This window comes from Homalodisca vitripennis, chromosome X, assembly GCF_021130785.1.
Source record: "Homalodisca vitripennis isolate AUS2020 chromosome X, UT_GWSS_2.1, whole genome shotgun sequence".
NCBI classification, from domain to species: Eukaryota; Metazoa; Arthropoda; class Insecta; order Hemiptera; family Cicadellidae; genus Homalodisca; species Homalodisca vitripennis.
This window is the reverse complement of record NC_060215.1, coordinates 145,935,383-145,959,406: the sequence shown is the minus strand read 5'-3', so window position 1 is coordinate 145,959,406 and position 24,024 is coordinate 145,935,383.

The following is a 24,024-nucleotide window of genomic DNA, read 5'->3' as shown; positions in this document are numbered from 1 at the left end:
CCGACTACAAGTATGTAACTGTAATGAGTGAGTCACTATGTATTCCCTCCATACATCAAGACACAATGCCGAGGTTACTTTCACTGAAGTTTACACACTATCCGACTACAAGTATGTCACTGTAATGAGTGAGTCACTATGTATTCCCTCCATACATCAAGACTCAATGCCCAAGTTACTTTCACTGAAGATGACACCCATTATCAGACTACAAGTATATCACTGTAATGAGTGAGTCACTATGTGTTCCCTCCATACATCAAGACTCAATGCCGAGGTTACTTTCACTGAAGTTTACACCCAGTATCAGACTACAAGTATATCACTGTAATGAGTGAGTTACTATGTGTTCCCTGTATACATCAAGACTCAATGCCGAGGTTACTTTTACTGAAGTTTACACACTATCCGACTACAAGTAAGTCACTGTAATGAGTGAGTCACTATGTGTTCCCTCCATACATCAGGACTCAATGCTCAGGTTACTTTCACTGAAGTTTACACCCAGTATCAGACTACAAGTATGTCACTGTAATGAGTGAGTCACTATGTATTCCCTCCATACATCAAGACTCAATGTCGAGATTACTTTCACTGAAGTTTACACACTATCCGACTACAAGTATGTCACTGTAATGAGTGAGTCACTATGTATTCCCTCCATACATCAAGACTCAATGCCGAGGTTACTTTCACTGAAGTTTACACACTATCCGACTACAAGTATGTCACTGTAATGAGTGAGTCACTATGTGTTCCCTCCATACATCAAGACTCAATGCCGAGGTTACTCTTCACTGAATTTTACACACTATCCGACTACAAGTATGTCACTGTAATGAGTGAGTCACTATGTGTTCCCTCCATACATCAAGACCCAATGCCCAGGTTACTGTCATTGAAGTTTACACCAAGTATTAGATTACAATTATGTCACTGTAATTAGTGAGCCACTACGTCTTCCATCTTTACATCAAGCCTCAATAACGAAGTTACTGTCACTGAAGTTTACACCCAGTATCAGACTACAAGTATGTCACTGTAATGAGTGAGCCACTTTGTCGTCCTTCTCTACATCCAGCCTCAATGCCGAGGTTACTGTCATTGAAGTTTACACCGATTATTAGACTACAAGTATGTCACTGTAATGAGTGAGCCACTATGTCTTCCCTCTTTACATCAAGCCTCAATAACGCAGTTACTGTCCTTGAAGATTACACCCTCACCCATTATCAGACTACAAGTATATCACTGTAATGAGTGAGTCACTTTGTGTTCCCTACATACATCAAGACTCAATGCCTAGGTTACTTTCACTGAAGTTTACACCCAGTATCAGACTACAAGTATGTCACTGTAATTAGTGAGCCACTTTGTCTTCCCTCTTTACATCAAGCTTCAATGCCGAGGTTACTGTCATTGAAGATTACACCCATTATCAGACTACAAGTATATCACTGTAATGAGTGAGTCACTATGTGTTCCCTCCATACATCAAGACTCAATGCCCAGGTTACTTTCACTGAAGTTTACACACTATCCGACTACAAGTATGTCACTGTAATGAGTGAGTCACTATGTGTTCCCTCTATACATCAAGACTCAATGCCGAGGTTACTTTCACTGAAGTTTACACACTATCCGACTACAAGTATATCACTGTAATGAGTGAGTCACTATGTGTTCCCTCCATACATCAAGACTCAATGCCCAGGTTACTTTCACTGAAGTTTACACCCAGTATCAGACTACAAGTATGTCACTGTAATTAGTGGGCCACTTTGACTTCCCTCTTTACATCAAGCCTCAATAACGAAGTTACTGTCACTGAAGTTTACACCCATTATCAGACTACAAGTATGTCACTGTAATGAGTGAGTCACTATGTATTCCCTCCATACATCAAGACTCAATACCCAGGTTACTGTCACTGAAGTTTACACCCAGTATCAGACAACAAGTATGTCACTGTAATGAGTGAGCCACTTTGTCGTCTCTCTCTACATCGAGCCTCAATGCCGAGGTTACTGTCATTGAAGTTTACACCGAGTATTAGACAACAAGTATGTCACTGTAATGAGTGAGCCGCTTTGTCTTCCCTCTTTACACCCAGCCTCAATGTCGAGGTTACTGTCATTGAAGTTTACACCGAGTATTAGACTACAAGTATGTCACTGTAATGAGTGAGCCACTTTGTCGTCCCTCTCTACATCCAGCCTCAATGCCGAGGTTACTGTGACTGATGTTTACACACAGTATCAGACTACAAGTATGTTACTGTGGTGAGGGAGCCACGTTGTCGTACCTATGTACATCAAGTATCAAACTCGAGATTACTGTCACTAAAGTTTACACCTAATATCAGACTACAAGTATGTCACTGTAATGAGTTAGGAACTATGTCTTCCCTCTTTACTTCAAGACTCAATGCCGAGGTTACTTTCACTGAATTTTATACCAATTATTAGACTACAAGTATGGCACCTTGGTGAGTGAGCCACTATGTCGTCCCTCTATACATCAAGACTCAATGCCGAGGTTAACTAGTCTTGTAGGCAGGGTCTCTGATAAGTTAGAATAGCTATAAAGATTTTTCATAAGTTTTCATTTTACCCAGAATAATTATGCTCAGTATGGACAATGTGGAGATCTCAAAGCGCTTGTGCAGTCACATGCACGAGAAGTCACATTAACTGGACATTTCTAAGAACGGTTGGTTAGGAATAGTTTTAGTAACAAAAAAATATACCAATTCAGAAGTCCTGGTCAAAATATTGTACCATCGGCAATCACTTCTACTTGTTTGTTTTAAAGCGTATACAACATACAGCGTATACTTAGCACTTTGTAACAAGATATACGACAAGAGTCGATGTATACAATAGGTTATCCCTTCAGCATATTGTGCAACGCTTGAAATTCTGAGTAATACACCGTAAACATATTAATTCTGATTTACTAGGATTTTAACTTCCAAAAATAAGAAAACGGCATAAAATGTAGGCTGTTTTAATTAATATACAATAGTATATTGATTAGGCTGTCTATTTAAATGTATCAAACCTTCTGAGGACCGAACTCTGTTGTCACGGCCGTGGACCCGTGGCCAGTTGTGCAGTGACAAAAATAGAAACATGACAGTAGGGAGTGCTGCCACCTAGCGCCTAGCTACGAAACCCGGCTCTTGCAGCAACATAGTTTCAGAGTAATTGGACAGATGGCACAGGCATCCTCACTTCGCATCTTTCATAATCTGCAGTTCTGATGTCACGGACCGATCTCATATAAGGAAATCTTTTTTTCTCTTGCAGGCTAATAGAGCTTTGCTCTCGAAACGAGAACAAAAACGAGTATGGGTACTCGTAAGTACGTTTTTTGCCGACCAGACATTGTATTTTGAAAGGGAACTTCAAAAAACACCAGATCTTATATATTGTCAACAGTAACATAACAAAGTAATTTTATGTATAGTTCACAACATGTATAGCCAACATCATTTAACACCAAAAAAGGGGCAGAATTTGCAAAGCTTGACAGGGCAAACTTGAAATTTGGCAATGTAGTAAACACTCACTTCTATTTAAAAACTACTAATCTACGAAAGGAAGTCGTCTACGTCACGTCACATGGAATGTGCTTTTTGGTGCAAAGGGGACTTTTAACCAATTTTCGATAAACATCAAGGAAAACTGGTATAGATCTTAAATCCCTTTGAAGCAGATCAGGTAAAACCCCCATTAGGCTTTAAGCAAGTAGACTAAATCTTTCTCAAAAGTACACATTTATTTCATACACGGATCTATAGAATTTACGTTTAGTTAATTACATCATAGTCGCCAGCAATAATCCTACCGACAGGCTACTTAAGTACATCAAAAAGGTCCAGTATCTACACTATTAGATGTAAGTGATGTAATTTGAAAAATGTGCCCACGAATTCTCTATGTTAAATAATGAATCCTACTTCTGTCTATAATGACCGCCTTCATGTGTCAAATTACTTGTGGAGATCGACTTCAGAGCTCCTTCTGGGACGTGTCGATTCAGAGCCACCCTTCATGTGTCAAATTGCTTGTGGAGATCGACTTCTGAGCTCCTTCAGGGACGTGCCGATTCAGAGCCACCCTTCATGTGTCAAATTGCTTGTGGAGATCGACTTCAGAGCTCCTTCTGGGACGTGTCGATTCAGATCCACCCTTCATGTGTCAATTCGCTAGTGGAGGTTGACACCGTTATTGTAAAAATACTTCCTTTCACTTGTTGAGCAAAATGCATCCTATTTAGAGAGATTATAGATGGTGTTTATGGAGCATGCGAAAGGTTGTTCTTGGAACCCTATCGTGTCTGCCTGTCTGTCTGTATCATAACTTTTGACAGAAAGTTTCTAGAGATTTGAAAACTGCTACATAGGTTTCTCATGGTCCAAGGGGGAACCCTGTCGTGTTTGCTTGTCTGTCTGTATCATAACTTTTGACAGAAAGTTTCTAGAGATTTGAAAACTGCTACATAGGTTTCTCATGGTCCAAGGGGGAACCCTGTCGTGTTTGCTTGTCTGTCTGTATCATAACTTTTGACAGAAAGTTTCTAGAGATTTGAAAACTGCTACATAGGTTTCTCATGGTCCAAGGGGGAACCCTGTCGTGTCTGCCTGTTTGTCTGTATCATAACTTTTGACAGAAAGTTTCTAGAGATTTGAGAACTGCTACATAGGTTTCTCATGGTCCAAGGGGGAACCCTGTCGTGTTTGCTTGTCTGTCTGTATCATAACTTTTGACAGAAAGTTTCTAGAGATTTGAAAACTGCTACATAGGTTTCTCATGGTCCAAGGGGGAACCCTGTCGTGTTTGCTTGTCTGTCTGTATCATAACTTTTGACAGAAAGTTTCTAGAGATTTGAAAACTGCTACATAGGTTTCTCATGGTCCAAGGGGGGACCCTGTCGTGTCTGCCTGTTTGTCTGTATCATAACTTTTGACAGAAAGTTTCTAGAGATTTGAAAACTGCTACATAGGTTTCTCATGGTCCAAGGGGGAACCCTGTCGTGTTTGCTTGTCTGTCTGTATCATAACTTTTGACAGAAAGTTTCTAGAGATTTGAAAACTGCTACATAGGTTTCTCATGGTCCAAGGGGGAACCCTGTCGTGTCTGCCTGTTTGTCTGTATCATAACTTTTGACAGAAAGTTTCTAGAGATTTGAGAACTGCTACATAGGTTTCTCATGGTCCAAGGGGGAACCCTGTCGTGTTTGCTTGTCTGTCTGTATCATAACTTTTGACAGAAAGTTTCTAGAGATTTGAAAACTGCTACATAGGTTTCTCATGGTCCAAGGGGGAACCCTGTCGTGTTTGCTTGTCTGTCTGTATCATAACTTTTGACAGAAAGTTTCTAGAGATTTGAAAACTGCTACATAGGTTTCTCATGGTCCAAGGGGGAACCCTGTCGTGTTTGCTTGTCTGTCTGTATCATAACTTTTGACAGAAAGTTTCTAGAGATTTGAGAACTGCTACATAGGTTTCTCCCTATCGTGTGGCCATATTTTAATGTTTTGTACTCGTACAATTTAAAAAAATACACTTTTGCTATAAACATATATTTATAATACATTATTTTTTCTGGAGATTGTAGAGATAATTATGGTTTAAAAACATTATATTTAATATATGACTCTCAAAAAAAGTATTTCCTTTTCTTAAAAGTGGTGGGGCTGCACCTGGCAAAGTGTGATAGTGCATTAAATAGTTTCGAGATAGCAGGCCTATTTACATTTGTTACGCTAATTTTCATTAAATTAGTTTTTATATGCGCTGTGCCCGGCCATCGTCATGCTACTCCCCTCTCTACAGTGTTTCATGTTTTACAAAGGTTTTCGTAAGAATCCACAGATAGCAAACAAAGTTGAAGGAACCGCCATGACAGGCCAGGAATAAACTGCAGACTATAAATATTACACCGTTCTATTTCGGGGCTTGGGGAGGGGTGAGTGGCGAGCGCTATATCCTTGTATGTTTTGTGTACAAAATCATTTAAACAAACTATTTATAGAGCTTTTAGCAAAGCGTGTTCGTCTTCTCCACAAGTACTCTCTTTGTTACTTTCATTTGTCAAGTGCAGCCAGCAACTTGCTCAGTTGAAGGTGGTCTTAACGTCTTAACCGCAGTACCAAATGTTCTACAATTCTCACCCCCACCCCTCCTATACTATACCTTGGATATTTTAATAGTATGATGTTTCATGTGTTAACACAATTATACGTGATCACGTACCTCCACGTATTCGTCGTTCGGTCATCCAGGACACCGAGTTCATGCAAACTCCATCCAGGTTCTATAGGAGTTCTAGTGAGAGAGTGTAGGGGAGCCCTGTTGGTGGTAACGACATTGGTAGTGGTTTGAGGCACGGGTGTTCCTTCTACACTTCAAGCCAGCGCAAAGGTTATTTGTGACTACAATATAAATAGGACGTTTCAAAAATTGGCATCTGCCGTCTTTTGTGTGTCAAATTCTTTAGTGGCAAGGTACACACCAAAGCTAAAGTTGCCAACAACATTAAAAGTTAAATAATTGACACATACCTGAAATTGAGCACCCAGCCAGGATATGTTTATTGTTGTAAACATAATTTTATATTTATTTTTTTATATTACTTAAATACAAGACTTCATAACTAGTGATAAATGTCATTATTGGGATTGGAAGATTGGCAGATTGGAAGGTGTTTACATAGGTTTCCATAAAAATCATTTACTCCAAGCCACGACAGGATAAAGTAGTACTGGGGGATTTTAATCATTTTCCTACTTATAAACTCATTACCGTAAAACACTAACTGTTTTCAGCAAATAATACTTCAAAGTGAAGGTTTTTCATTTAAACGGCATTTAATTATACAACAAATTAAAATTAAAGTGTGTGAAATAACTAGATGAACGTACTTCCTTCATGTTTACTTTTTATTTCCCAAATAAAAATAAATGAACAGCTTAATCTATTGGCTGAGGGGTCATAAATGCCTTACTCACCAGTTGAGAGCGAAATTCAATTTCTGTCTGTCTGTATGCAAGGTGGCTCTCAAATGTATTGATCTATTGGGTTAAATTTGTTGTAAAGATCTTTTATGTTTACAGTATTGAAAACATTGGCACAGTGGGAAATTCAATTCCTGTCTGTCTGTATGCATGATAACTGTCGATAAGTTGACCTAGGTGGTTAAAATTTGTTGTAAAAGTCTATCTCTACTACCACTACTTGCATACAGTATTGAAAACATTGGCACAGTGGGAAACTCTATTCCAGTCTGTCTGTATGCATGATAACTGTCGATAAGTTGACCTAGGTGGTTAAAATTTGTTGTAAAAGTCTATCTCTACTACCACTACTTGCATACAGTATTGAAAACATTGGCACAGTGGGAAACTCGATTCCAGTCTGTCTGTATGCATGATAACTGTCGATAAGTTGACCTAGGTGGTTAAGATTTGTTGTAAAAGTCTATCTCTACTACCACTACTTGCATACAGTGTTGAAAACATTGGCACAGTGGGAAACTCGATTCCAGTCTGTCTGTAAGCATGATAACTGTCGATAAGTTGACCTAGGTGGTTGAAATTTGTTGTAAAAGTCTATCTCTACTACCACTACTTGCATACAGTATTGAAAACATTGGCACAGTGGGAAACTCGATTCCTGTCTGTCTGTATGCATGTTAACTGTCGATAAGTTGACCTAGGTGGTTGAAAGTTGTTGTAAAAGTATATCTCTACTACCACTACTTGCATACAGTATTGAAAACATTGGCACAGTGGGAAACTCGATTCCTGTCTGTCTGTATGCATGATAACTGTCGATAAGTTGACCTAGGTGGTTGAAATTTGTTGTAAAAGTCTATCTCTACTACCACTACTTGCATACAGTATTGAAAACATTGGCACAGTGGGAAACTCGATTCTTGTCTGACTGTATGCATGATAACTGTCGATAAGTTGACGTAGGTGGTTGAAATTTGTTGTAAAAGTCTATCTCTACTACCACTACTTGCATACAGTATTGAAAACATTGGCACAGTGGGAAACTCGATTCCTGTCTGTCTGTATGCATGATAACTGTCGATAAGTTGACGTAGGTGGTTGAAATTTGTTGTAAAAGTCTATCTCTACTACCACTACTTGCATACAGTATTGAAAACATTGGCACAGTGGGAAACTCGATTCCAGTCTGTCTGTATGCATGATAACTGTCGTTAAGTTGACCTAGGTGGTTGAAATTTGTTGTAAAAGTCTATCTCTACTACCACTACTTTCATACAGTATTGAAAACATTGGCACAGTGGGAAACTCGATTCCAGTCTGTCTGTATGCATGATAACTGTTGATAAGTTGACCTAGGTGGTTGAAATTTGTTGTAAAAGTCTATCTCTACTACCACTACTTGCATACAGTATTGAAAACATTGGCACAGTGGGAAACTCGATTCTTGTCTGTCTGTATGCATGATAACTGTCGATAAGTTGACCTAGGTGGTTGAAATCCTGTCTGCCGTTATGGTTGGTAGACCTGGTCTACCTTAGTTACACGGAGTGGACGTCGCTCGCCAATTTTATTTTATTTTATTGATGTCCCATCGATGTTTTCTACTTGTGAAAATTTTATTTACTTTTAATATTGTTGCCGCCACACAGGTCCACTAACTGGTTCCCAGCCCAGCTCTACCGGGACATTGCGACGCCTTCAACTATTGAACATAACTCTTGTTCATCCATGCAATACTTATTGCCGGCCTGTTGAATTACGGCTCACTCACTATCTACGCTTACTGTTATTTATTTGTTGGTATTTATTTATTAGTCTATTTATTACTGTTGATTGTTGTTACTCGTTTTATTAACTATTTATTGTTATTAGCTTTATTGAATAGTTTTTGTTTTTAAGGTTGTGGCTATAAAAAATTTGACTAAAATGCCTGCTTTAACCAGATCTAGCAAACTTCTCAACGTTATTGATGGCTTATGTTTTGTCAATGAAGATATAATTGATTTAGCAGCTTTATTCTATAGTAAACTTAGATCAATAGCGGCTACATTTGGTGAAGGCGCAATTAGTAAATTAGTTCCTCGTGTCTGTCATGAATAAGCTCAATGACTTGTCTAAAGCTAACAGTGAACTCACACAGGAGCGGGACTCGTCGCTCTCTTCGGCTAAACATCGATGCATGGGCTTGAACAACAGCTTTAAATGTAAATCTGTTCAGTGCTGTGAGCTGGAGGACCGCTACGAAGCCGTCATTAGCAGACTCAATGCCCAATTAAGTAAGTGCAGGGAGGAAAAGTTGCGTCTCCAAGAGTCTGCCAGCAAGAATGTGAATGTGGACACTGAAAGGGTATTCTTGGAGAGTCACGAAAAGCTGGCAGCTCTGACTGCTGAGCGCCAGGTTCTGCTAACTACGGTGGAGGTGTTGGAGGCTGACCTCAGGTGTCTGCGTGGTGAGGTGAGGCGCATGGAGACTCGAGCACGACAGAGACGGAACTCCGGCGCTGACTCTCTCCTTGACGAGCTGCTCGCGTCTATTGCTGCATGACGTGAGACCAGTGTCGGACACGTCGGCACTGCACCACTGCCCCCATTTCGTCCCCTGTTCCCTGCTGTCGTAGATATCGCCCAGCTTCGCCCCAGTCAGCGGGCCCCCAAGACTCTTTCAGCTTCAAGGATGTGCTACTTATTGGGGACTCTCACCTGAGATATGCAGGCAGGCAGTGTGTATCTAGCGGAGCTTATTGGGGACTCTCACCTGAGATATGCAGGCAGGCAGTGTGTATCTAGCGGAGCTTATTGGGGACTCTCACCTGAGATATGCAGGCAGGCAGTGTGTATCTAGCGGAGCTTATTGGGGACTCTCACCTGAGATATGCAGGCAGGCAGTGTGTATCTAGCGGAGCTTATTGGGGACTCTCACCTGAGATATGCAGGCAGGCAGTGTGTATCTAGCGGAGCTTATTGGGGACTCTCACCTGAGATATGCAGGCAGGCAGTGTGTATCTAGCGGAGCTTATTGGGGACTCTCACCTGATATATGCAGGTAGACAGTGTGTATCTAGCGGAGCTTATTGGGGACTCTCACCTGAGATATGCAGGCAGGCAGTGTGTATCTAGCGGAGCTTATTGGGGACTCTCACCTGAGATATGCAGGCAGGCAGTGTGTATCTAGCGGAGCTTATTGGGGACTTTCACCTGAGATATGCAGGCAGGCAGTGTGTATCTAGCGGAGCTTATTTGGAGTGTTTGTCCAGGAGGAAAAAGTTTAAGACATTAAGAATAGATTGCTAAGGTTGTTGGCTATACAAAATTTGACTAAAATGCCTGCTTTAACCAGATCTAGCAAACATCTCAACGTTATTGATGGCTTATGTTTTGTCAATGAAGATATAATTGATTTAGCAGCTTTATTCTATAGTAAACTTAGATCAATAGCGGCTACATTTGGTGAAGGCGCAATTAGTAAATTAGTTCCTCGTGTCTGTCATGAATAAGCTCAATGACTTGTCTAAAGCTAACAGTGAACTCACACAGGAGCGGGACTCGTCGCTCTCTTCGGCTAAACGTCGATGTAAGAGTAAGTCTATCGGTAATATTTATTCATGTTGGCTGTAATAATCTTAGGAAAGGCTACCGGGGGGTGTCCTGGATACAACGGCGGGCATGGTAAGCGGGAGGCCCTCCATAGTATGGCGGATCTGCTATATTCTGCCAAAACAAATTCTCCAAATTCAAAAATCTTTTTGAACAGCATCTTGATTCGGCGTTGACTTCGTGGAAGCTAACACTTGTGTTGGCAGACGGGACCTATCAAGGGACGGCGTCTCTCGCCTGGGCTCCTTGTTTGTGTCAGCTGTTTCATCGGCTTTGCAGAGTCTGGCTAGTATTCCAGCTTTCTCCCCTAGCGACCGGAACGAAGCGGCTCCAGCTCCCCTGCTCGGTTTGGGTCCTGTGCCTGGGATTATTTTGGATGACCCTCTAGCGACTCCTGAACCTTCTCAGGTCTCGGGAAACTGATCGGAAGGGGGGGTATTGGACACCTGAAGTGTGGACACGTCAACATCAGATCCCTCAACACAAGGGTTGGATGAAATGACTTCACTTGTCAGTGAATTTGACTTTGATGTATTTGGTGTATCTGAGACGTGGCTTAGTCCTGGTACCCCCTCAGATAATTTTAAAATACCAGGGTACGTCATGCTGCGCAGAGACCGCGATCCTAAGAGACGGGGCCACTCAGAAGTGCAGATGGGTGGAGGAGTGGCCTTGTACATTAAATAGGGTATTGTTTTTGACGAGTACACGCTCAGTGAGAGTGTAGACTAGAGTGGCTCTCTGTTGTCTTGAGGGTGACGGGGCTTAGGCTTGCCATTTGCGTAGTTTACAGGCCTCCCTGTGTAAGGTACACCTCACTTTCAGCTTTGTTTCACTCTATTTTTGTTGGCCTTGCGATTGAAGTGGACTCAGTTGTAGTGTTGGGAGATACAAAAAATGTCAACTTACTCTAAAAATCGTCTTATTATGCGATCTACTTACGCCGACTCTTGAAAGAATCAAACGCAATACAGCTGATAACAGAGCCTACAAGAGTCACAGACACCTCTACTTGTTAGACCACATCATAGTAGACAGGTCTGTGGAAGTCGAGAGGACCCGCGTTATTGATGCAACTAGTATCAAGGACCACAGAGGTGTGAAGATAACGGACCACAGGCTTATTTATTGTATTATAATATGTAAGTAGGAGAAAAAAAGGCCAAAGTTTGTTACTTACAGAGATTACTCAAAGTTCGATGCTGATAGAGCTGTTAAAAAAACATTTCTGATATTGATTTGGGGAGTAGCAATGCAAGTCCAAGGGGTTGATAACATTGAGAATTTCATCGCGACCTATATTATAGAAGTCTTTGATGAGCAAGCCCCAGTTGTTTGCAAACGAATCACAAAGAAGAAAGCCCCTTGGAGAAATGAAAGTATAGATAGATTGATAAAGACAAAAAATAAATTGCGAAGACATTACTGGAAAACCAGGGTTAGTACCGATATGGAGAAGTTCAAGAGAATACGAAATAAGCTGAACTGTATGGTGTGGAGGGCAAAGAAAGATTTTTTTTAATCATAAACTGACTTCTAGTAAAGACCCTAAAGATTTCTGGAACTGTTTGAAGCAGTGTGATATGTTTAAGAACAAAGGTAATGACTTCTTACCAAGCCATTCAAATGTAAATTAGATCAATAAATACTTTGTTAAAATGGGTAGTCATAAAAAAGCTAGTCAAGCCGCTATACATTCTTTCAAAGAGATGGAAAGAAACCATTTAATAAGTAAGTTCTGTTTCTCAGCTGTAACAACAGAAGATGTTAAATCAGCAATGAATATCATCAAGTCTAGAGCAGTAGGCAGTTGATCAAATATCAATTCAAATGATAAAAGCTGTTAGTCCGTACGTCCTGGGAGCTATTACACATCTCATTAATGAATCTCTTGCCAGCGGAGTATTTCCTCAGGCCTGGAAAACAAGTATAGTTCGCCCTATCCCAAAGGTCGCTGCCCCGAAAAGTGTCCATCAATTAAGGCCCATCTCGATATTGCCAGCAGCTTCAAAGAGTTTAGAAAAAATCGTCACACACCAAATAGAAAATTTTCTGAAGGAAGAGAATATCTTGCCAAAAATGCAATCACGTTTTCCGAAAAGGCCACAGAACTTGTACTGCCCTGGTAAATCTGTTCAGTGATCTATTAGACACAAAAGATAAAGGGAACTTCAGCATGCTGGTAATGTTAGACTTCTCCCAAGCATTTGACTCCATTGATTATTCAATGCTGATGGCTAAGATGCACTTCTACGGATTTGGTGAAGAGGCAATCAAATGGGTGAGATTGTATCTAGAAGACAGAGATAAGATCACAAGGCTAACGAGTGAGACATCTACCCCTCTGATCAAAACGCGGGTGTACCTCAGGGTAGTTGTCTTAGTCCTTTGCTGTTCAACCTGTACACATCTGACTTCCCCAGTTGTGTACAAAGCTTCACAGCTCATTTATACGCTGATGATTGTCAGTTGCATTTGTCGTATGAACCTGGCTCTGCTGAAGATTCCATAGCAAACATCAATTCTGACCTTGCAAACATCTGTATATGGTTGGTAAACAATGGTCTCCAGTTGAACTTAGGCAAGTGCTCTGTCATTCGTGTAGCCCCACACAATGTAGTGCAGGTCCTCAGTGACAGAGATGTGGTGGTCAGAATCGGTGGTGAGGGCTTGGCTGTGAGCGACGAGGTGAAAACCCTCGTCATCGTTCTTGATAGCGAACTCACATTCTCTGATCATGTCACTGACACTATCCAACGTGCTTTGGGCAGGTTGAGGGGCCTGTATAGATTTAGGAATTTACTGCCAGAGTCTGCGAGGCTACAGCTCATGCGGTCTGTGATTTTCTCTGTTTTTTACTACTGCTATCCTGCCTGTGGAAACAGTATCTCGAGGGAGGACATTGAAGGATTCAAAGATTGCAAAACTCAGCCGTCCGTTTTGTATTCTGTCTAAAAAGGTTTGACCATGTGTCCTCTCATCGAGACGCGGCCAACATTTTGTGTATGGAACAGGTATGCAGAATAATTACAGTCTGCATGATCCACAAGGCCCTAAAATTCGGGAACCTCTTTATCTCTGTGAAAACTTGTGCAAAGACAGGAGGTTTCGCAACGTAGCAGTCGCCAGGACAACCAGCTTCACTTCCCCAGAGTGAGGTTGGAAGTCGGTAGGAGGATCTTTTCCTACTTTGGCCCCAAATTGTACAAATACCTACCCGGTAGCTTGAAGAGCACACAGTCACTGTCTAGTTTTAGATCTACATTAAGGGATTTTATGTTAACTAGTTGTAAATGACTGTTGCGTATTTTAACCTCACCTTTGAAATCATTGGCACAGTGGGAAATTCGATTCCTGTCTGTCTGTATGCATGATAACTGTCGATAAGTTGACGTAGGTGGTTGAAATTTGTTGTAAAAGTCTATCTCTACTACCACTACTTGCATACAGTATTGAAAAACATTGGCACAGTGGGAAACTCGATTCCAGTCTGTCTGTATGCATGATAACTGTCGATAAGTTGACCTAGGTGGTTGAAATTTGTTGTAAAAGTCTATCTCTACTACCACTACTTGCATACAGTATTGAAAACATTGGCACAGTGGGAAACTCGATTCCAGTCTGTCTGTATGCATGATAACTGTCGATAAGTTGACCTAGGTGGTTGAAAATTTGTTGTAAAAGTCTATCTCTACTACCACTACTTGCATACAGTATTGAAAACATTGGCACAGTGGGAAACTCGATTCCAGTCTGTCTGTATGCATGATAACTGTCGATAAGTTGACCTAGGTGGTTGAAATTTGTTTGTAAAACTCTATCTCTACTACCACTACTTGCATACAGTATTGAAAACATTGGCACAGTGGGAAACTCGATTCCAGTCTGTCTGTATGCATGATAACTGTCGATAAGTTGCCCTAGGTGGTTGAAAATTTGTTGTAAAAGTCTATCTCTACTACCACTACTTGCATACAGTATTGAAAACATTGGCACAGTGGGAAACTCGATTCCAGTCTGTCTGTATGCATGATAACTGTCGATAAGTTGACCTAGGTGGTTGAAATTTGTTGTAAAAGTCTATCTCTACTACCACTACTTGCATACAGTATTGAAAACATTGGCACAGTGGGAAACTCGATTCCAGTCTGTCTGTATGCATGATAACTGTCGATAAGTTGACCTAGGTGGTTGAAATTTGTTGTAAAAGTCTATCTCTACTACCACTACTTGCATACAGTATTGAAAACATTGGCACAGTGGGAAACTCGATTCCAGTCTGTCTGTATGCATGATAACTGTCGATAAGTTGACCTAGGTGGTTGAAATTTGTTGTAAAAGTCTATCTCTACTACCACTACTTGCATACAGTATTGAAAACATTGGCACAGTGGGAAACTCGATTCTAGTCTGTCTGTATGCATCGTAACTGTCGATAAGTTGACCTAGGTGGTTGAAATTTGTTGTAAAAGTCTATCTCTACTACCACTATTTGCATACAGTATTGAAAACATTGGCACAGTGGGAAACTCGATTCCTGTCTGTCTGTATGCATGATAACTGTCGATAAGTTGACCTAGGTGGTTGAAATTTGTTGTAAAAGTCTATCTCTACTACCACTACTTGCATACAGTATTGAAAACATTGGCACAGTGGGAAACTCGATTCCTGTCTGTCTGTATGCATGATAACTGTCGATAAGTTGACGTAGGTGGTTGAAATTTGTTGTAAAAGTCTATCTCTACTACCACTACTTGCATACAGTATTGAAAACATTGGCACAGTGGGAAACTCGATTCCTGTCTGTCTGTATGCATGATAACTGTCGATAAGTTGACCTATGTGGTTAAAATTTGTTGTAAAAGTCTATCTCTACTACCACTACTTGCATACAGTATTGAAAACATTGGCACAGTGGGAAACTCGATTCCTGTCTGTCTGTATGCATGATAACTGTCGATAAGTTGACGTAGGTGGTTGAAAATTTGTTGTAAAAGTCTATCTCTACTACCACTACTTGCATACAGTATTGAAAACATTGGCACAGTGGGAAACTCGATTCCTGTCTGTCTGTATGCATGATAACTGTCGATAAGTTGACCTAGGTGGTTGAAATTTGTTGTAAAAGTCTATCACTACTACCTCTACTTGCATACATTATTGAAAGCATTGGCACAGTGGGAAACTCGATTCTAGTCTGTCTGTATGCATGATAACTGTCGATAAGTTGACCTAGGTGGTTGAAATTTGTTGTAAAAGTCTATCACTACTACCTCTACTTGCATACAGTATTGAAAGCATTGGCACAGTGGGAAACTCGATTCCTGTCTGTCTGTATGCATGATAATATCGAATAAGTAGACCTAGAGGGTTGAAAATTTGTGTGAAGATCTATATCTACTACCACTACATGGGTACAGTATATAATACATTGGTACATTTAAAATTAACCACTACAAAGTGTAATTAACTAATTCTCTTCCATTAATTAATTAAAAAGCGGCTTTCTGTTTCTGGATGTGTCTGTAAGTACAATAACCTTCAATTAGAAATACTTAGAGCTTCAAAGATTATGTAAAACGTCTTTATCGACATTAAAAACAGTAAATATCTGTGTATTGCGAGTCGCTCTCAGTGCCATTATGTTATGAACGAGAAGTTTCGAGCGCGTTTTACCGTTTAGGCAGTAGTTTGAACAATAACAAACCATCATTTGTATACCAAATTACTTATACATCATTTTGTTAACCAAAAATGAAAAATATCTAAATAAATACGTTGTGTTTACTTTGAATTTCATTTATTCAAATCAACTTGCAACTTTGGTAACAATATTGTGGTTTAAAACCATCATTTTATTCAATGTTTCAATGTCCTGATCAACAATAAGCCAAATAAAGCTTAGATTACGAAATGAGTGATGAGTGATCTTGGTTTACGTACTTGTTATTGGGTTTACAGGTTTTGTTTACAACTCAGCGTTTTAAACTTTAGTAATATTACGTGTTTAAAAATTTTAATCAGTTTTTCTGTTCTATACTGGAGAAAGTCATACAATATTTTGCACAAAATAGAAGTTGGAAATAGAACCAGCGGAGCAGCGCCAAGACCAAGAGAGACGCAAGGTCAGCAAGTCTACCAACAGCTACGGGTTACACGAACATATTTGTGTATTCTTTGCTGTTCAGCTTGGTACAATAGTGCTGCGATGCGAGGTCAGCAATTATATCAACAGCTACGGGATACAATAAAATTTGTGTGTAGTCTTTTCGCTGTTGAGTTTTGGTACCATGGTGCTGAGATAGGAGCTCAGCAATTTTAACAACGGTTATGGGTTATACGATTATTTGTGTGTACATTTTTTTTCTATTGAGCTGTGGTACAATGTTGATGCGATGCAAGGAAAGCTAATCTACCAAGAGCTACGGGTTACACGAATGTTTGTGTGTAATCCTTCCAAAGTTAAACTGTGGTACAATGATGCTGCGAAGCGAGATCTGCAATTCTACCAACAGCTACGGGTTATAACGAATATTTGTGTGCAGTCCTTCCAACGTTGAATTGTGTGGTACACAGAAATGATGCTGCGATGGGGCGAGATCTACAATTCTAACCAAACAGCTACGGGTTACACGGACATTTGTGTGTAGTTCTTATTCGCTGTTCAGCTGTTGTACAATGATGCTGCGATGCGAGGTCAGCAATTCTATCAACAGCTACGGGTTACACGAACATTTGTGTGTAATCTGTTCGCTATTGAGCTGTAGTGCAATCAATGATGATGCGATTCGAGGACAGCAATTCTATCAACAGCTACGGGATACACGAACATTTGTGTGTAATCTTTTCGCTGTTGAGTTTTGGTACAATGGTGCTGCGAAGCGAGATCTGCAATTCTACCAACAGGTACGGGTTACACGAATATTTGTGTGTAGTCCTTCCACAGTTGAACTGTAGTACAATGACACTGCGATGCGAGGTCAGCAATTCTATCAACAGCTACTGGATACACGAACATTTGTGTGTAATCTGTTCTATTGAGCTGTAGTACAATGATGATGCGATGCAAGTACAGCTATTCTACCATAGCTACGGGTTACACGAATATTTTTATGTAGCCTTTCTTTCCAAAGTTGAACTTTGGTACAATGGTGCTGAGATGCGAGATCTCAGCAGTTCTAACAACAGTTACGGGTTACACAATTATTTGTGTGTAGTCCTTCTAAAGTTGAACTGTGGTACAATGATACTGCGATGCAAGATCTCCAATTCTACTAACAGCTACGGGTTACACGAATAGTTTGCGTATAGCCCTTTTCCGCTGTTCAGCTGTTGTACAATGATGCTGCGATGCGAGATCAGCAATACTATCAACAGCTACGGGATACACGAACATTTGTGTGTAATCCCTCCAAAGTTGAACTGTGGTACAATGATGCTGCGATACGAGATCCGCAATTCTACCAACAGCTAAGGGTTACACGAATATTTGTGTGTAGTCCTTCCAAAGTTGAACTGTGGTACAACGACGCTGCGATGCGAGATCTGCAATTCTACTAACAACTACGGGTTATACGAATATATTGTGTGCAGTCCTTCCAAAGTTTGAACTGTGGTACAAAGACGCTGCGATGCGAGATCTACAATTCTACTAACAGCTACGGGTTACACGAACATTTGTGTGTAGCCTTTTCGCTGTTCAGCTGTTGTACAATGATGCTGCGATGCGAGGTCAGCAATACTATCAACAGCTACGGGATACACGAACATTTGTGTGTAATCCCTCCAAAGTTGAACTGTGGTACAATGATGCTGCGATGCGAGATCCGCAATTCTACCAACAGCTATGGGTTACACGAATAATCGTGTGTAGTCCTTCCAAAGTTGAACTGTGGAACAATGACGCTGCGATGCGAGATCAGAAACTTCTATCAACAGCTACGGGATACACGAACATTTGTGTGTAATCTGTTCTATTGAGCTGTAGTACAATGATGATGCGATGCAAGGACAGCTATTCTACCAACAGCTACGGGATACACGAAATATTTGTGTGTATTAGCCTTTTTCTACTGAGCTGTAGTACAATGATGATGTGATGCAAGGACAGCTTTTCTGCCAACAGCTACGGGATACACATAAATATTTTTGTGTATTCTGTTCTACTGAGCTGTAGTACAATGATGATGTGATGCAAGACAGCTTTTCTACCAACAGCTACGGGTTACACGAATATTTGTGTGTAATCCTTCCAAAGTTGAAACTGTGGTACAATGATGCTGCGATGCAAGACAGCTTTTCTACCAACAGCTACGGGTTACACGAATATGTGTGTGTAGTCCTTCCAAAGTTGAACTGTGGTACAATGATGCTGCGATGGGAGATATACAATGCTACCAACAGCTACGGGTTCCACGAATATTTATTTGTAGTCCTTCCAAAGTTGAACTGTGGTACAATGATGCTGCGATGCGAGATCTGCAATTCTACCAACAGCTAAGGGTTACATGAATATTTGAGTGTAGTCCTTCCAAAGTTGAACTGTGGTACAATGATGCTGCGATGCAAAATCTGCAATTCTACCAACAGCTACGGGTTACACGAATATTTGTTTGTAGTCCTTCTAAAGTTGAACTGTGGTACAATGATGCTGCGATGCGAGATCTGCAATTCTACCTATACCTACGGGTTACACGAACATTTGTGTGTAGTCCTTCCAAAGTTGAGCTGTGGTACAATGATGCTGCGATGCGAGATCTGCAGCTCTACCAACAGCTACGGGTAAAATGAATATTTGTGTGTAGTCCTTCCAAAGTTGAACTGTGGTACAATGATGCTGCAATGCGAGATCTGCAATTCTACCAACAGCTACGGGTTACACGAATATTTGTTCGTCGTCCTTCCAAAGTTAAACTGTAGTACAATGATGCTGCGATGCGAGATCAGCAATTCTATCAACAGCTACGGGATACACGAACATTTGTGTGTAATCTGTTCTATTGAGCTGTAGTACGACAATGATTCGCTGCAAGGACAGCTATTCTACCAACAGCTACGGGTTACACGAATATTTGTGTGTTGTCTTTTCGCTGTTGAGTTTTGGTACAATAGTACTGAGATGCGAGCTCAGCAATTCTAACAACAGTTATGGGATACATAACATTTGTGTGTAATCTGTTCTATTGAGCTGTAGTACAATGATGATGCGATGCAATAACAGCTATTCTACCAACAGCTACGGGTTACACGAATATTTGTGTGTAGTCCTTCCAAAGTTGAACTGTGGTACAATGACGCTGCGATGCGAGATCTGCAATTCTACCAACAGCTACGGGTTACACGAATATTTGTGTGTAGTCCTTCCAAAGTTGAACTGTGGTACAATGATGCTGCGATGCGAGATCTGCAATTCTACCAACAGCTACGGGTTACACGAACATTTGTGTGTAGTCCTTCCAAAGTTGAACTGTGGTACAATGATGCTGCGATGCGAGATCAACAATTCTACCAACAGCTACGGGATAAACGAACAATTGCGTGAAATCTGTTCTATTGAGCTGTAGTACAATGATGATGCGATGCTAGGACAGCTATTCTACCAACAGCTACGCGTTACACTAATATTTGTGTGTAGTCTTTTTGCTGTTTAGCTATTGTACAATGATGCTGCGATGCGAGATCAGCAATTCTACCAACATCTACGGGATATAAGAAAGTTTGTGTGTAATCTTTTCTATTGAGCTGTGGTACAATGATAATGCGATGCAAGGACAGCTATTCTACCAACAGCTACGGTTTACTCGAATATTTGTGTGTAATCGTTTCTAAGTTGAACTGTGATATAATTGATGCTGTGTTGTGAGGTCAGCAATTCCTCCAACAGCTATGGCTTAGGCCTTACATGAACATTTGTGTGTATCGTTTCTATTGAACTTTGATATAATTGTGCTGTGTTGTGAGATCAGCAATATTCCTCCAACAGCTATGGCTTTACATGAACATTTTTAGTAACTTTTTCGCTGTTGAGATGTGGTACATTGGAGCTGCGATGCGAGGTATGCTGTTTTACCAACAGCTACGGGTTACACGAACATGTGTGTGTATACTTTTCGCTGTTGAGCTGTGGTTAAATTATGCTGCGATGCGAGATCTGCAATTCTACCAACAGCTACGGTTAACACGAATATTTGTGTGTAGTCTTTTTGCTTATCAGCTATTGTACAATGATGCTGCGATGCGAGATCAGCAATTCTACCAACAGCTACGGGATACACGAACATTTGTGTGTAATCTTTTCTATTGAGCTGTGGTACAATGATAATGCGATGCAAGGACAGCTATTCTACCAACAGCTACGGTTTACTCGAATATTTGTGTGTAATCGTTTCTATTGAACTGTGATATAATTGTGCTGTGTTGTGAGGTCAGCAATTCCTCCAGCAGCTATGGCTTACATGAACATTTTTTAGTAGTTTTTTTCGCTGTTGAGATGTGGTACATTGGAGCTGCGATGCGAGGACAGCTATTCTACCAACAGCTACGGTTTACTCGAATATTTGTGTGTAATCGTTTTCTATTGAAACTGTGATATAATTGTGCTGTGTTGTGAGGTCAGCAATTCCTCCAGCAGCTATGGCTTACATGAACATTTTGTTAGTAGTTTTTTTTCGCTGTTGAGATGTGGTACATTGGAGCTGCGATGCAAGGACAGCTATTCTACCAACAGCTACGGTTTACTCGAATATTTGTGTGTAATCGTTTCTATTGAACTGTGATATAATTGTGCTGTGTTGTGAGGTCAGCAATTCCTCCAGCAGCTATGGCTTACATGAACATTTGTTAGTAGTTTTTTCGCTGTTGAGATGTGGTACATTGGAGCTGCGATGCGAGGTAAGCTATTCTAACAACAGCTACGGGTTACTCGAACATTTGTTGGTAGCCCTTTTGCTATTCAGCTGGTGTACAATGGTGCTGTGATGCTTGGTCAGTAATTCTACCCACACCTACAGGTTTCACAAAAAATTTGCGTGTTATCTTTTCGCTGTTGAGCTGTGGTTGCAATGGTGCTGCGATGCGAGGTCAGCAATTCTACCTACAGTTACGGGTTATACGAAAATTATTGTTTAGTCTTTTTGCTGTTGAACTGTTGTACAGTGATAGATCAACAAATGTTTAGCTTACAACAAACGAGTGCACGAACATTATAAACTATATAAAGTTAAGTTAAAATATATACTGGATACGTTGTGCATTCATTTAAGCATTAATAAAAAGTTCTGCAATTAGAATTTAGTCACATTTTCTGATTATTGCGTGTTCCAAAATCCATTTTTGCTTTTTTCAAATGGGGGGTGGGGGGGGGGGGGGGTGGGGGGGGGGGGGGGTGGGGGGGGGGGGGGGTGGGGGGGGGGGGGGGTGGGGGGGGGGGGGGGTGGGGGGGGGGGGATTTCAAACAAAAAGTTATCTCTAAACAAAGTCATTCAAATGAGCAGGCTTTCTGATAGCACGACCACATCTAGTTATTTGGTTTTGTACTGGCCTATCAGGAACAACATTAGGTCTTTCAACAACATTTTCTATATTGTTATCATTTGGCCTACCCCACATCATTTTCTACAGTTAAATCATAATAATTATTTTTACCAACTTCATAATAATATTTTCTTAACATTATTCTATTTCTACGATACACTTGCCCATATTTATCTTCAACTACATAGCTTCGTGGGGGAAAGCTTAACTTTTCAATTACTTTACCACCTATCCACTCTTTACCTTTTTGAATCAAAACATTATCACCTTTCTCAAAACTACCAAGTGACTTTGATGTTCTGTCATAATATTTTTTAGATTTTTCATTTAGGCTACTTCTGTTGACATTAACTATTTTAGGCTTGAGGTCATTAGTATTTACAGGCAATTTTGACTTTAACACTCTATTCAAAAACAATTGTGCAGGACTGACATTCACATTACTAAGAGCAGTATTTCTGTAATCTAAAAGTAACAACTCAATATCCTTACCACTATCCTTGGCCCGTCTCAAAAGATTTTTGCATATTGCAACAGCTTTTTCTGATCTACCGTTACTTCTAGGATAAACTGGACTACTTGTTATGAAATTGTACTCATTGGCAAAAGATTTGAACACTTGAGAACTATAGGGAACATTGGTCTGGAAACAAGCGTTCTGGCACACCAAACTGAGAAAAAATATTTTTCAAAACTCTAATAACACTGTTGGCTGGCTTATCATACAATTTTCTCAATTCTACCCAGTTAGAATAAGCATCAGTAACTACCAAATAATTTTGACCACCATACTCTAGTATGTCACTATATACAAATTGCCACGGCCTACTAGCCGTTTCGTGAGACATTAATGGTTGTTTTTACGTTTGCAAACCTATATTTTTCACATATCTGACAGCTCAAAACTAGGTTTTCAATGTCTCCGTTTATGTTAGGCCAATATAGAATTTGCCTTGCTCTGGGCTTTACATTTAACTACACCAAGGTGAGATTCAGTACTAAATTTTGCATACTTTGTCGCAAAACAGAAGGAACGATGATTTTGTTGATAAAAAATAACAAACCATCTTCATATGATATTTCATCTTTAACTTTATGATAAGTTTTCATTTCATTACTCAAACTTTTATATGAAGGCCATCCTTCATGTATGTATTTAACAATACCTTTCAAAACACTATCATTCTCAGTAGCACTTTTAAATTCTAGTTTTTTACTTTCAGACATACTAACTGATTTTTTAGGCTATGAACCATAACAGATTTTTCAAGTTCACTATTCAAATAACTTTCATTCTTTTCATTCATTTTACATGAAACTTTTCTAGACAATAAATCTGCTAAAATATTAGATTTTCCAGGAAAGTATTTAACTTCAATATTATACTTAGTAGATTAAGTTAAAACTTTTGTAACCTATTAGAAACCTTATGCATGTTTTTGAAACAATTGAAACCAAAGGCTAATGATCAGTATATACAGTAACCTTTTGACCATAAATAAATTTATGATACTTTGACAGGACAAAACAAATAGCTGCCATCTCCTTATCTATTATGGGATACCTTATTTCTGTATCGGTTAACGCTTTAGAAGCAAATGCTATCGGATACCCTTGTTGAAGGAGACATGCTACAAACCCAAAATTAGATGAATCAACAAAAATTTCACACCTCTTTCTTAGGATCAAAGATTTTAAGCGATGTTGCCTCAGCAATCTTAGACTTAAGTTTTTTGAACGCTTCTGTATGATCTTTTGTCCACAAAAAATCAACATCTTTTTTTAGCAATTGCCTTAAGGGCTCAGTTAACTGACTCATGTTATGTACAAACTTAGATAAGTAGTTAGTTTACACCTAACACACTTTGCAATTCT